The sequence below is a fragment of the Protopterus annectens genome, chromosome 4.part0, assembly GCF_019279795.1.
Source record: "Protopterus annectens isolate FY-2018-M chromosome 4.part0, PAN1.0, whole genome shotgun sequence".
In the NCBI taxonomy this organism is placed as follows: domain Eukaryota; kingdom Metazoa; phylum Chordata; order Ceratodontiformes; family Protopteridae; genus Protopterus; species Protopterus annectens.
In genome coordinates this window covers 1515624380-1515638459 of record NC_056733.1, presented here as the reverse complement: position 1 = coordinate 1515638459, position 14080 = coordinate 1515624380, and positions in this window count along the sequence as shown.

Sequence of the window (14080 nt, the reverse complement as noted above, 5' to 3'; positions counted from 1 at the left end):
AATATATATATATATATATATATATATATATATATATATATATATATATATATATATATATATGTTTAGAGGGGTGTGAGAGGTCCCACCATATTGAAGGTTATGTCCAAAGTTCAACAAAAGTTGTTTTGACATCATTTTGTTTCATCAAACTAATACATTTTATTATAACTGCATTTGATCAATTGACATGAATCTGAGTCAAGCACATTGAAAGCATGTTTAGGACACCGCAAATGTATGTTTTGTTTGCCTTCTTGTTTTTGATTTTTATGGACAGCATATCAAGGTACAGATATGCTTTGGAGATTATCCAGTCTTAGAATGTAAGTGCTGCGTCTTTGTTGTTTGAATTCAAGGTAGTCTTATTATACAGAAGTGAGTGGCATGTTTTGTTTGAGCAGTTCTGTGGTGTGTGGGAGGCAGCTGGGATGAAGCTCTACACCTATGTATCATAGGTCATAGTTGTTGGTTGTCTTCCAAATACAAAAACAAAATGGTTGTCTCTTTGCAGAGGAGGGGATACATACCTAAAATGGAGGACTTTATGCATCTTTCATTTTTTCACTAGAAAAGGGAAACAGGACCAGATAATCTCCCAGAAGCTAGCTATTATGGTTGCAGTACAGTGCTGTATTGTGTTCAAGTTATACAAAATTAAGTCACAGGGTAAATGTCTGTATTTACAGATCAGATGCTCCTGTCCTCATACTTACCTATGGGTATGAGCTTTGGATAGTAACTGAAGAGGTGAAACTATGGATACAGGTTGCAGAAATATACATTTACAGAGCTGATGGGCATACCTATTAACTGTACAGATTTTTGCAGAATGTCCAGATTTTTTCTTCATATTTTTGGTCTGTTCCTCATAAAAATTGTGGAGTTTTTTTTTGTTGTTGACAAATCACAGGGATGATCTTAGGACTGAAGTCAGTAAATATGACATGCATTTCAGTTTCAGACTTCATATCCTTCAGAAAATGTAGGTAACACAAATCCTATTATTCTATTAACTTTCTTAGTTTGCAAGAGTAATATTTAAAATGTGTTCCTATTTTTGGGCATTTGCCCCCACCCCCATTTTGTCAGGCTTTGTCCAGACTTCTTGCACTAAAAAGTTGAGAGGTATGCTGATTGTCTTTCTATCATAACAGTATGAGAATGGGAAGCTTGCCAGTCTGACAGGATTTCAAATTACAGTCGCTACTCCATTTTGTAATGATGTGAGGAAACTAATAAATTGGTTTGGTCATCTTCTGAGGATGGTCCCTGGGTTAGTCTCAGAGGAGGTGCACTCATTATGGCCTACTGGGAGGAGACCCAGGGCAGAGCTAAGCTATGGTGGAGAAAGCATATGTCTTAATTTGCCATAACTACAGATGTAACAGGAGGAGTTGGAGGATACTGCTTTGGCCAAGTCATCCTTCTCAACTTGCTAAACCCAGAACCACAGTAGGGCAATTATTTAGAAAATGGATATATTAATTACTGTATCAGTGGTAATAAGAAAAAAAGTATAAATTTAAAGTATTTATAGGTGCACTCAGTGAGCATGCATCCACTTATTTTACTGTTACAAGAACAGTAGAAACAGAGTAAATATATTTGTTGCATATTGATCCTTCTAATTCTTGCTTTATTCAGTTTAAGAATGTACACAGCCTGTATGGAAACACTCTACATATGTGTTCTCACACACACACACACACACACACACACACACACACACACACACACACACACACACATACACACACACACACACACACACACACATGCACACACATTTCAGGGTTCTTAAAGGTGCCAGACAAACCTGATTTACTCTGATTTTTTTCAAAACAGTTATGCACCTGGATCCAGCATTATTTCACTACTGGAAAATGTTACATTTTTAGACAAGTATGGCATTAGGCATTGCAAACCCTTCCACCCTTGTTTCTCACACTTCTCATCCTATGACACCTCTATGATGTGACCAGTTAGCTCTTTTATTCTTTTTAATTGCAGCATAAGCCAGGATTAACTGGTCCAGTCATGGCCCAATAGCTGATTTAATACCTGACTAGAGACCCTAATCAACTGTTTCATTCCCTTTCAGAGCTGAAAACTGAATCCCCCGGATTCTCTATTCCATGCATGGTGTGCATGATTAGTGCAGGAGCTTTGACAGGCAATATGTCTGCCGTGCGATCCAGGAACAGCCTGCAGGGGTGTGCACAAGAGCTCCTGCACTAATCATGCATGGACTAAGCCCTGGTATGCAAATCACCTAATTTCCAGGAGAAATCCATGCAAATGAGGTGATTTTCCAATCCAGGAAGCTTGCAATAGTCCATGCAAGATGAGTGCTATCTGCAGAAATGTACTCGGTTAGTAACTGAGTACATTTCTGCAAAATCTGAAACGGAGCTATGACACCTCCAAATAAAGGCTGCATATCATTGAAGAAGCATGCCAATGGCCAAGTATAAGGCCATTGGCATTGCAAACTGTTTCAAAAATAAAAAAAAAATCAACATTTATTTTTTTTGCCGATCTCAGCTGTTTAAGCATAGGGCAGCAGTGTGCAAATGGGGTCGGGGGGGGAAATAATAAAATAAGCCTAAAATAAGAATTCTAACTAAAATCAGTATTTTGCCATGCAAGACAGTGGCAGGCATAATACAACCTGGCCAGTGAGTAATGGTTGCTAAGAGGGGAGGTTCAGTATGAGACATGTAACTATTGATTAGCAGGCAAGCCTATGCAAATTAGGGGAAGGATAGTGAATCCCAGTATTCCCAGCATGTGAGACAGGTCCCAACAGTGTAAGAGTATGAACAGCTGGGTGCAAGACTATGGTATGGTGTGTCAGGCATACTGTAAGCAGATTGGAGCCCTGTCACTCGGGTTTGCTCCTAGCTTAGCATAGCTAAGCTAGGGTGCATGTCTGAATCAGCCTAGCACTCTTTACATTGCCTAAGCTGGTGTGCATGCCACGCACAGGGTTTTAAAGAAAGAGAAAAAAAAAGGAAATAGCAGCACTGTGCACATTTGAGCAATCTGTTTGCATGGTGTGCACACGATCTTAAACAGGAAGGCAATGGGAAGGGAAAACAGCAGTAGGAAGGTATTCAAGGAGAACTAGCTTAGCTGGCAGGTGAAATACATCAGAATCAGCCAATTACACAGACAGCAGACCAGCCCAACCCAGAACACTACTATAAACTAAGCATACACCTTCCCCTCTGGTTTTCCCCCACTCTACACCACCAGTGTATACAACTGGGGAAATTTTAACAAACAAACCTACAAAATGTGAAGGGCTGCAGCAGGCAACATAGAACAACATGTGCAAGAGAGTGAGGGTGGAGAGGATGTGAATGCTGCCGAACAACCCATAGTGAGGAGACAGAGAAGAGTGTACAGACCCAGCGTAACCTACAAGGGGCTACATGAGGTGGACATAATGGAATGCTATAGGGTGGACAGAGACCTCCTACACCAAATTGTTGAACTGTGCCGACCACACCTGACACACCAAACTAGCCAAGGGGATCCCATCCCAGTGGATACCAAGGTATGTGTAGGCCTAGGTATATTAGATACAGGTACCTCCCAAAGCACAACTGGGGATATCATGGGGATCTCACAGGCATCAGCATCCAGAGTATTCCATCAGTTCCTGGATGCCATGTCAGCACATGCCAGTGAGCACATATATTTCCTCAACACATGTGAGGTGTTGACCAGCAATATGTGTCTCTTCCACCAAATAGCAGAATACCCTGGGGTAGTGGGTGCTATAGACTGCATGCACATATGCATCAAAGCACCACCCGGTGAGCAGGGTAGGGCCTACATCAACTGCAGGGGCATCCCCTCCATCAACTGCCAAGTCATATGTGATGCCCAGGGCATTATAATGAATGTGTGTGATGGCTGCCCTGGTGGCTGTGATGATTCACACATATGGCATCTGACGCAGCTGTATCAGATCTTGAACAATGTGGACATCCCCTATGGTCACCTAGTGGGGGATGCTGGGTACACACTGGAGCTGTGGCTGACACCCATCAGAAATGCACACACACCTGAACAGCAATGCTATAATGAGGCACATGCACAGGCCAGACATATAATAGAGCGTGTGTTTGGGATGCTCAGGTCATGGTTCCAGTGGCTGGGCACATCCAATGGAGCCTTTCAGTATTCACCAGCTACATGTACCTAAATTGTTATGGTATGTGCTATGCTACACAATATGATCCTGCGGAAACAGCTGCAGCAGGAACAGCATGGGGCAGGGCCACACAGCCCCCCCCCCACCAATGCCAAGGCCTGCACAGTCACAGAGTAACTCAGAGGAGGAACAACCTTGGCCTGCCCCAGTAGGCAGAAGGAGGCCTGTCCAATATGTCCTGGCCTTGGTAAAGAGGCAACGCCTAGCACATACACAGACACAGTAGGGACCCAGGGAATGACACCTCTCTCTGACTCGTACATACAGTAAAACGGATCCAAACATGACACTACCTGTGCTCCGCCATGTATAGGGAGTGTACTATATGCATCTGACATAGGCAGCCCTCAAGCACCATCCGCAAGTCTGGCACACCCTCAAGGTAAGTCAGTCAACCTACCAATTGCCAAATGGAGTAGAATGTGTTACCTGTAGCTATGGTATGGATGTGAGCATGCAAGGGAATTGGGTGACTGAATGTTATGGCAGTAGACAGTAGACACCCATAGTGGCACCATGACATCTGTAACACATACTGGAGTCATCATAATAGCCAGTACTACACAGGGTGACAAAACTCACTGCAGGAAATAGGCTGAGCGACATGTGTGTCCATAAGACCCACACATGCCAGTCAGGAAGGTTCACATACCCAACAACAGTCTCAGCCAGCAGGACAGGTGTAGACAAACCCAAGCAGAGCTTGTGCCATGGCCCCAGAATGATGGCTATGGTTAACCCCTCCCCCCAGGACTACACAGAAAGACCACAGCAGGGCAGGCAGTGGGATATTAGTTCTGAAGGGTAGGAAGTCACACAATAATATGTAGGGCAACCAAAGGCATGATCTGTAGTACACTGGTATGCCTCTAGTCAGTATGATAGTTAGCAATACAGAATTAAATGGAGTACCTGACATACCAGTACAGTCATAGCAAATGTGTACAAGTGTCACATGTGCTCCCCACATCTTACATAGTAATGTAATAACAGTCAGGTGTGCCCCACCAACCCTGTGTAGAAATAGTCAGGACTGCCCCCCATCCTAATCAGTAATGTAATAACAGACAGGTGTGCTCCCACCACATCACCTGCGTAGAAATGTAGAAACAGTCAGGTGTGCACCCCCCTCCCACTATGCAGAAATATGTTAACAGTTAAAGCCAAATGATCAATGGATACCCTGCAGAGATAGCATGCTACCTGTTTCTGTACAACACAAAGGTCAGCACTACAACACAAACTACCTGGACACGATCCACAAATACAATACAGATGGCCATACTGGGCATGCTCACACACTTAACACATGAAGGCCATGACTGCAAACACCAGTGGACCAGACATATCTGGCAGTTGCAGTTGTTAGTGCAGACACTTGTCAGTATGCACCACTCATGCCTTGCACACAGAGTGGACATATATGTCAGGACAACACACAAATACAAGCCAAAGGTAGACGGACATAGATGTGTGGAAGAGGGTGACTGTGACAAGGCACCATCCAGGCCTGTCCTGCCCAGCACACAGCCAAAGGGCCCCAAACACATGAGGTGCAGATGTTACCCACTGCAGATACTAGCCACCAGTATCTATCAGCATTACAGACTATGTGGTGCACATGCCAGCTGTGCAACATGACTGTACAAGGAAGTAGTCATCTAGTAGCTGTTTACACATACCTGTGTCATATGACCCAGTGTGTACCCGCATATGGCGTGTCAACTCCTAGATGAATGGGTTATGGCCAATGCACACACTGCCCTCCCCATAGCCCTACTATGACAAGCCTGCTGTGTCATCCAATGTGAAATACATCTTTGGGAGAGCAGCAGCCCAGAAATCACTGTAGTGTGTCTTGTAACTGCGTACTGCTGTAGTGTGATAAAGTAGTTAGGTAGGTATTTTAACCCCAGACCTGGCAACTGTGTGTGTGTGTGTGTGTGTGTGTGTGTGTGTGTGTGTGTGTGTGTGTGTGTGTGTGTGTGTGTGTCTGTCTGTCTCTGATTGAGTGAAGAGCAATGCTTTTTAGAGTACTCACAATATATCACAATGTCAACTGTACTGGGATAACAGATGTTTAGGCAAGGCTGCTGATGTCACCCACCTAGAAATACACCTCTGGGAAGGATACAGCCCAGTAATCTCCACAGTGCGTTCTGTAACTCCATACTGCTGTAGTGTGATAAAGTAGTTAGGTAGGTGTTCTAACCCCAGACTTGACAAGTGTGTGCGGGTGTGTTTGTCGGTCTCTGACTGAGTAAAGGACAATGCTTTTTAGGGTACTCACATTCTTTACAATTAATATACTCAACTTTGGCAAGGCTGCTGTTGTCACCCACCTAGAAATACACCTCTGGGAATATTGTAGCCCAGTAATCTCTGTCGAGAGTCCGGTAACTGCGCACTGCTGGAGTGTGATTTAGAACTGTGGTAGGGTTCCATCCCCAACCATGGCAATTCTGGATGCTTTGTGTGTATTTCAATGTCTGTATACAGAGCAATGCATTATAGGCTAGTCACCCACAGTACATTTGAAGTGCCCTACTTTGGCAAACCTGCCGATGTCATTCCTTGTGAAATACACCTTTGGGGAAGGAATTCTCTAGTAATCCCCATAGTGCGTCATATAACAGCTCCATGCTGTAGTGTAATATAGTCCTTGGTTATGGGTTCTATACCCACACATGTCAGTTGTGGATGTTTGTGTGTGTCCCACTGTCTGTGTAGGGAACAATGCATTTTAGGCTACTCACTCGCAGTACATTTGAAATGCCCTACTTTGGTAATCCTGCTGATGTCACTCCTTGTGAAATACACCTTTGGGGAAGGAGTTATCTAGTAATCCTTGTGGTGTGTCATATAGCGGCTCCATGCTGTAGTGTGATATATATATATATATATATATATATATATATATATATATATATATATATATATATCTTGGTGTTGGGTTTTATACCCACACATGTCAGTTGTGGATGCTTTGTATGTGTCCCAAAGTCTGTGTAGGGAGCAATGCTTTTTAGGCTACTCACTCACAGTACATTTGAAATGTCCTACTTTGGAAATCCTGCTGATGTCATTCATTGTGAAATAGTCCTTTGGGAAAGGAGTACTCCAGTAACGTCCATGGCGTGTACTATAACTGTGTAGTGCTGTAGTGTAATAAACTAGGTAGGAAGGGTTTCTACTCCCACACATGTCAGGTGTGTGTGTGTGTGTGTGTGTGTGTGTGTGTGTGTGTGTGTGTGTGTGTGTGTGTGTGTGTGTGTAACTTGTATCCTGTGTAGAGGTGGTTGTGAGCGTGTGGCTGATGTGGCGCGGGTTTTGTATATTTCTTATATGGTGGCCCTACAATATATCACAATGTCAACTGTACTGGGATAACAGATGTTAAATAGGTGAGAGGCTGGGGTGCAAAGCCATACCCATACATGTGACATCAAGGCCAGACAATCAGTTAGCAACCCCAGTATTACCCAGAGCACAATCTCAAACCATGTCTCATACACACACATGCCTAGGCAACAGCCAATATGTGGGTAGTGCACTGCATATTGGCCACTGATAGTAACTATGGAGTGATAGCAGTGGGCTACAGAGGGCATGTCACCCTGCCCATCTGTACAATATGCACGTACATGCAGACAGTGCACCTCCCCCATGTTTCCCAATGAACACCTGCACCACCTGTGGTGCCTTCACATGTAACCCACAATGGACATACCATGCCTGACACATGCCCTGTATGGACAGATGCCACTGACACCAGGGAATGCTTTTAGCATGCTGTCAATGTAGGTGCAGGGTAAACCTGTTGCCCATTACCAGTACCTGCCACAGGTGGGCAAGACTGGCACATCTGATGATAATATGTGTTCACAACATAGGCCATACACCCTAGGTACAGTTCCACATGTCACTGTACATGCATGTGGAAAGTGTGCGCATCCTAGACACCATCCATATCATGTAGTAAGGAACACATACATGGCAGGGGATGCACAGCATTGGTCACACACAATAGCCGCCCAGGTGACTTGATGGGGGATACAATACCCACCTGTGTGGGCAAATGCAGAAATCACAGCCCTGAGCCACATTGCAGACCATTGTCATGTTGCCTGATGCCAAGGTATACCCATCACCTACCCTTGTATAGCCTGCTGACACAGTTGGCCAACAAACACCCATGCATGTCAGTACTGGCACCCAGTGTGTTTGTGTGTGTTGTATGGTGCGTATGTCCACATCCACACTCACTACAACCCCCCTGGGCATACTGAAGCATGCTGTCTGATGTCTGACACCCCCTCATAATCTTTGCACATACGACCTCCGTATGACCCATGTGGTGCATGTGATACCTGCACATTGATGTGCTGTGGCAATCCCACTAGTGATGAGTTGTACTCCTGGCCTTGCCATGTGTGTCAATGTGTGTGCGTCCCTGTCAGAGTGTGGCTGTCTTGATGCTGACACCTGTTCATGTGGACAGGCATGTTTATGTCAACTACCATATATCTACTGTATCCCTGATGCAGATGTCACTCACCATCACATAAATGTTCTGAGTGCTCCACAGCAGGTAACCCATGTGGTGCATCCAATAACTGCATTGAGCTGTGATAGCACTACATAGTTGTCAGGGGTTTGATACCCTGTGCTGGTAGGTGTGTGATGCAAACATGTTTCAGTTTTATTCTCCCACCCCTCGCTGACATGTATTTTCCTCTGTCTGCCTCCCCCACTCCCTCTCTGGTGGATGTGGAGACCCATACTTGCTTTGCTTAGGCAGCAGCATGTGTATTTTAAGTGATGCTCATGATCAGCTGATGCCCACTGCATGAATTGCAGCCCTCCTCTAGCTTATTATAGGTTCATAGGTTCATACTAGGCTATCTGCCCAAGGGCATTTATAAGCCTAGCCCATAGTTATGTGGCTTTCGCCACCCCTTTAGTTTGAATAAAACTATGCCTATTATTTTGCTGTGCCTCTGTCAAGCAGTGACACTGAAGTAATCCCTGGGGTATATCTGTGATCTCCCATCCATTGGTCAAGATTCCTCTTGAACAAGGCCAGCGAGGTGCTCTGCCTCACATGTACCGGGATTTTGTTCCACAGCATAGGGAGTCTCTGGGTGATGAATCTGTCCCTCCAGCACATTCTATTAATAACCGTGTCAAGGTTTAAGTCTCCCGCCTTGTGGTTCTGAGGATCTAGATTTTTTGAGGTGAAGCATATTCATCAAATCTGGGTTTGACATGGCCTTATATGTCAGGCACAGGTCACCTCTGAGCAAGCGGTATGAGACTGAATAGAGCTGGAGTTCTTTCAGTCGGGCAGCATAAGACATATTTTTGAGACCCTTTATCCTTTTGGTGAGGAACTTTGGGGCCTTTCCAGCTGCTGCAGGTGTCGGGTCAGATACATTCCGAATGGGGCATTGTACTCAATCATAGGTCTAATGAGTGATAAGTACAGGGGGACGATGACCTCCCTTGATCTAGATGTGAATCCCTTCATGATCAGGTGGGCAATGTAGAAGGTTTTCCTAACTACTTTAGCAACATGAGTGTCAAACGAAAGGCTACTGTCAACCTGGGTCCCCAGATCCCTGATGACTTCTTCTGTGCTCAGTGGATTGCCACCTATATGGTAGCTAGGGGTAACCTTGTTTTTCCAGAAGGGTATGACTATGCATTTCTTGGCGCTTAACTTTAGGCCATGGCTCTGGCACCAGTTATCCGTTTCTGTGAGGCCCTTCTGAAGGATATCTGTGTCAGATGTGTTTTCGACTATGGCGCCAGTTTGCAGTCATCTGCAAACTTTGTCAGCCATAACCCTCCTGTGTTTGCTTGTACTTCAGAAAAGTAGATGCCGAACAAGAGTGGACCCAGGACTGAGCCCTGTGGGACACCACTTGTGACAGGCTTTGAGTCTGACATGGCTCCAGCAACTCTGACCCTGTGGGTTCTGTCACTTAGCCAGTTTGCAACCCATCTTGTGATGTATGGGTTTACATTCAAGCTGATGAGTTTTTCGCTGATACCCGAGTGGGGTATTGTGTCGAAGGCCTTTGCCAGGTTGAGGTAGGCTGTATGGACTGCCTTTCCCTCATCAATGGCCTTGGTGACTGTCTCAAAAGTCAACCAAGTTTAAAAGGCATGATCTGCCTTTGACAAAGCCAAACTGGGTTGGATCCAAAGTCTGCAAGTTCCCTATGTCTTTATTTATGAGTTCCATTATGATCCTCTCCATGGCTTTGCAGATAAGGCTTGTCAAGCTAATGGGATGGTAATTTCCAGGGTCGGTGGAGGCACCGCCCTTGTGAAGTGGGACCACAGTCGCCGTGCGCCACTCCTTGGGTACGTATCCTGAGGTGAGGCTAAGATTAAACAGCTGTCCTAACTGCGGGTTTAATTCCTCATTGAGTTCGTGGAGCATACAGCCGGGGACACCATCCGTCCCATGGATGCTGTGTTTTTGCCTTGGAGAGAGCAGTTCTCACCTGGGCGTTGGAGATGTTTGGGGCTACAATCCTCTGGTATAGATATCTCCTTTTGGGGAGGGGGAGAAGTTTGCACTGAACCTGTCAGCCAGTATGTTGGCAATGTGTGTAGGTTCAGTAATCTTCACATCATTTTGAACTAATTCTGAGCATATCTGGGAGTTTCCTCCTAGGTTTCTAACATAGCTAAAGAAGGCCTTATGATTGTCTTTTGAGTCCTTGGCGATTTTTCTCTCAAAATTTGCCTTGGATGATTTTATGAGAGCTCTTAGTTTTTTACTTATAATGATCAAAGGTGTCTTACCTTTCAAGGATTTTGAATGTGGAACAGCTGGTGTAACATTCCCATAGCCAGTTGCATGGAAACACACCAATATCTAGGAACATCATGGTGGTGTTGGCCCTTTTCATTCACTGTGAGCAGGAACTAGATCTGCTGTTTGGCAAACAGCATCTCAGATGAATTGGGGATTTACCTCTAACAATATACACTGTGGAAAGAGGGCAACAAACAGGAGGGGGATGTGCCTGACCTGACTACAGACTGTAAGTGCTGCTATACTGCATTTGGAGTAATGTTGGTTTAACAGTGTTTGTCTGGATATGGCTGTTGTACATGTCACAATACCTGCCATGTCAGTTTCATGCATATGAGGAATCCCCATCTGCAGGGTCATCTGCAGACCGGGCAGTGTTGTGCCTTTGGTTTTATGTGTTAGCCATGGAGCATCTATCTGTGGACTACAGAAGGTAGTGTGAGGATTGCAGTCTGTAGATGGTGAAGGCCGTTACAGCTACTGACTTCATATCCCTCAAAGGACATATGTTGCAACAAACCCTGTTACAATGGTAAATGTATGAAGTTATCACAGCAACATGTCTATATTGGCCCAGTGTATGTGCTGTCAGCCACACCTCTGTCAACCTTTGTACATATGTCATGCATGAAGTGCTGTACACCATAAATAGTTTCATCATATCTGATAACAAGCCAGTGATATATCTGATTGCTACACATGTTATGTACAGTAGGGATTACATTTCATGACATAACCTGGATATTCTGTGGACGTTTGTACAGTACTGAGGTCTGTGTAGTGATGGTGAATGTCGGCAGTGTGTGTATTGTTAATATGTACTGTAGCCTGTGTACAGACTGTGGTTGATGCCATTGTTCTAGTTCCCCTTCTATCTGATGTTACCTGCTGCCCCACTGTATGATACCATTTTGGCATACAGATTTGTAGAGCCATACATACACATGTCCCATACCACAGACAGCCATCAGGCCAAACTGTGTAGCAGCCCAGTATATGTAGGGTCATTCTGTGAGTGGCACATATGAGGATGGTGTAGAACAGATAGTCCATATACTGTAATATTATGCTAGCTTACCCTATGTGGCTGTGGCTGTGTTCACATTGGTTGTGGTTATGCACTTTCACCCAGGTGTATCTTACCCTGTGCTGTGACATGCCTGTTGAGCCTGCTATATATGCAGGTACATGTGCATTCCCCACTGTAGGCCAGTGTTGATCCAGTCTGCCTGTAGCCTGCACAGTGCATTGTTACATGCCTAGCAGCTTAGTGTACTTACCCATGAGATGTCATGTGCAGATACTTGCCAAATGTACTGCTGTCGGGCCTCCCTTAACAGTCATGTATGTCAGACAGAGCAGTGGGATGCTGTACAGATGTACAGCAATATCTAGTGGGTAGTATGTGTCCATGGCACCCCTATACAGGCAGTCATTATGTGTCAGGCCAGACAGGAGTGTGTGAATGCAAAACCTATGGTGGCAAATGTATACCAGTCATTATGTGTCATACCCATCTATATGGCTGTCTACATCCATATTGTCAGGCCGGGTACACATGTTGTGCACTAAGGGATTATGTGTATACCTCTGGACTGTACAAGGTGTGTCCGAAGTTCCACATATATTGGCCAATATCTCTGCTGCACTCCACAGGGGCATTACATGCTAGCGGTGGTACTTTACAATGATTTCCTTACGATCACAAAAATGAGTATGGAGCAGGCAGACATCTTCTTAAAACTACCAAAAGATTTATTAATATTAAAATAAAATGAGATATATGCACTTTCATCTCGATTCCACAATTTACAGAGACTTCATCAGATACAAGTTTTAAAAGCAAATGAATCATTTAAAGCACGTTAAAGTGACATCATATCCTGAGGCAGTCAGAACTGGATAGTTTAAAGCAATGGTCTTCAAATAAAATAATAAGATAAACTTGTCATAAAGATACTGGGCAGGATTCACGATGGCTTGCAAGGAGTCTAAGAGTCGTGTAAGACTCCATGCAGCCATAGCGATCCAGGAACAGCCTGAAATACCGTGTAAGAGACCAGCTAAAACGTCTCTTACACGGGCAGGGCGTGGATATGCTAATTACCTCACTTGCAGCTGAAAGGCATGCAAATGAGGTTGATTAGCGATCCACGAAGCTGAAACCAGCCTGTGTAAAAGTTGTGTTAGGTGCAGAAATGTACTCAGTTGACAACTGAGTACATTTCTGCAAATAACACAATGGAGCCATGTCAGCTCCAAATAAAGTGTGCATATGTGTCAGGCAGCATGCCAATGGCCAAATATGTGGCCATTGGCACGGTAACCCGATGCAAACATGAAATAAAATAAAACATTTTTTTAGACGATCGGCCAGGTTTAAATGCAGCGCAGCCCCGCGAAAATGGGCTGCGCTATATAAAACTTAAAAATGAAGGTTTGAAACCCACAAATGTGGGTTTTATGCAATGCATGGATTCACAATGCAGGGACTAGCAGACGGAAAACAACATGGCCACCGTTTAGTGGTTGCTAAGGGGGGAAGCTGAGTGTAAGACACGTAACTAAGCATTAGTAGGCAATCCTGTGTAAATGAGTGGTAGGATTGTGAATCTCACTGTCACATAGCAAATGAGCACAGTCCGTGTAGTGTAAGAGTTAGATAAGGGGGAGTAACAGAGTAGGAGATAGGTGACATCACAGGGGGAATGTCAGAAAGAAATCAAGCTCATTGGAGCAAAGTTGTATGTGAAAGATGTCAGTCACACAGCATAGAAAGAGGAGTGTCAACAGATAAGCATGGGAAAGTCAAGAAATGAAAGGTGTACACTGTGGCTAACACCAAAGTTTCTTGCTGTGCGTGCATGCGTGCTGGGAGGCGCGAGTAAGACAGAGTGCGCATGTGTAAGGCAGAGTAAGCATGTAGGAGCCCATGTAAAGATCTGTAAACCTGTTTGCACTGGTGTGTGTGCGTTTTAACCCGAATAAGCAGATTGTAGTCCGTGTAAGCATGTGTACGC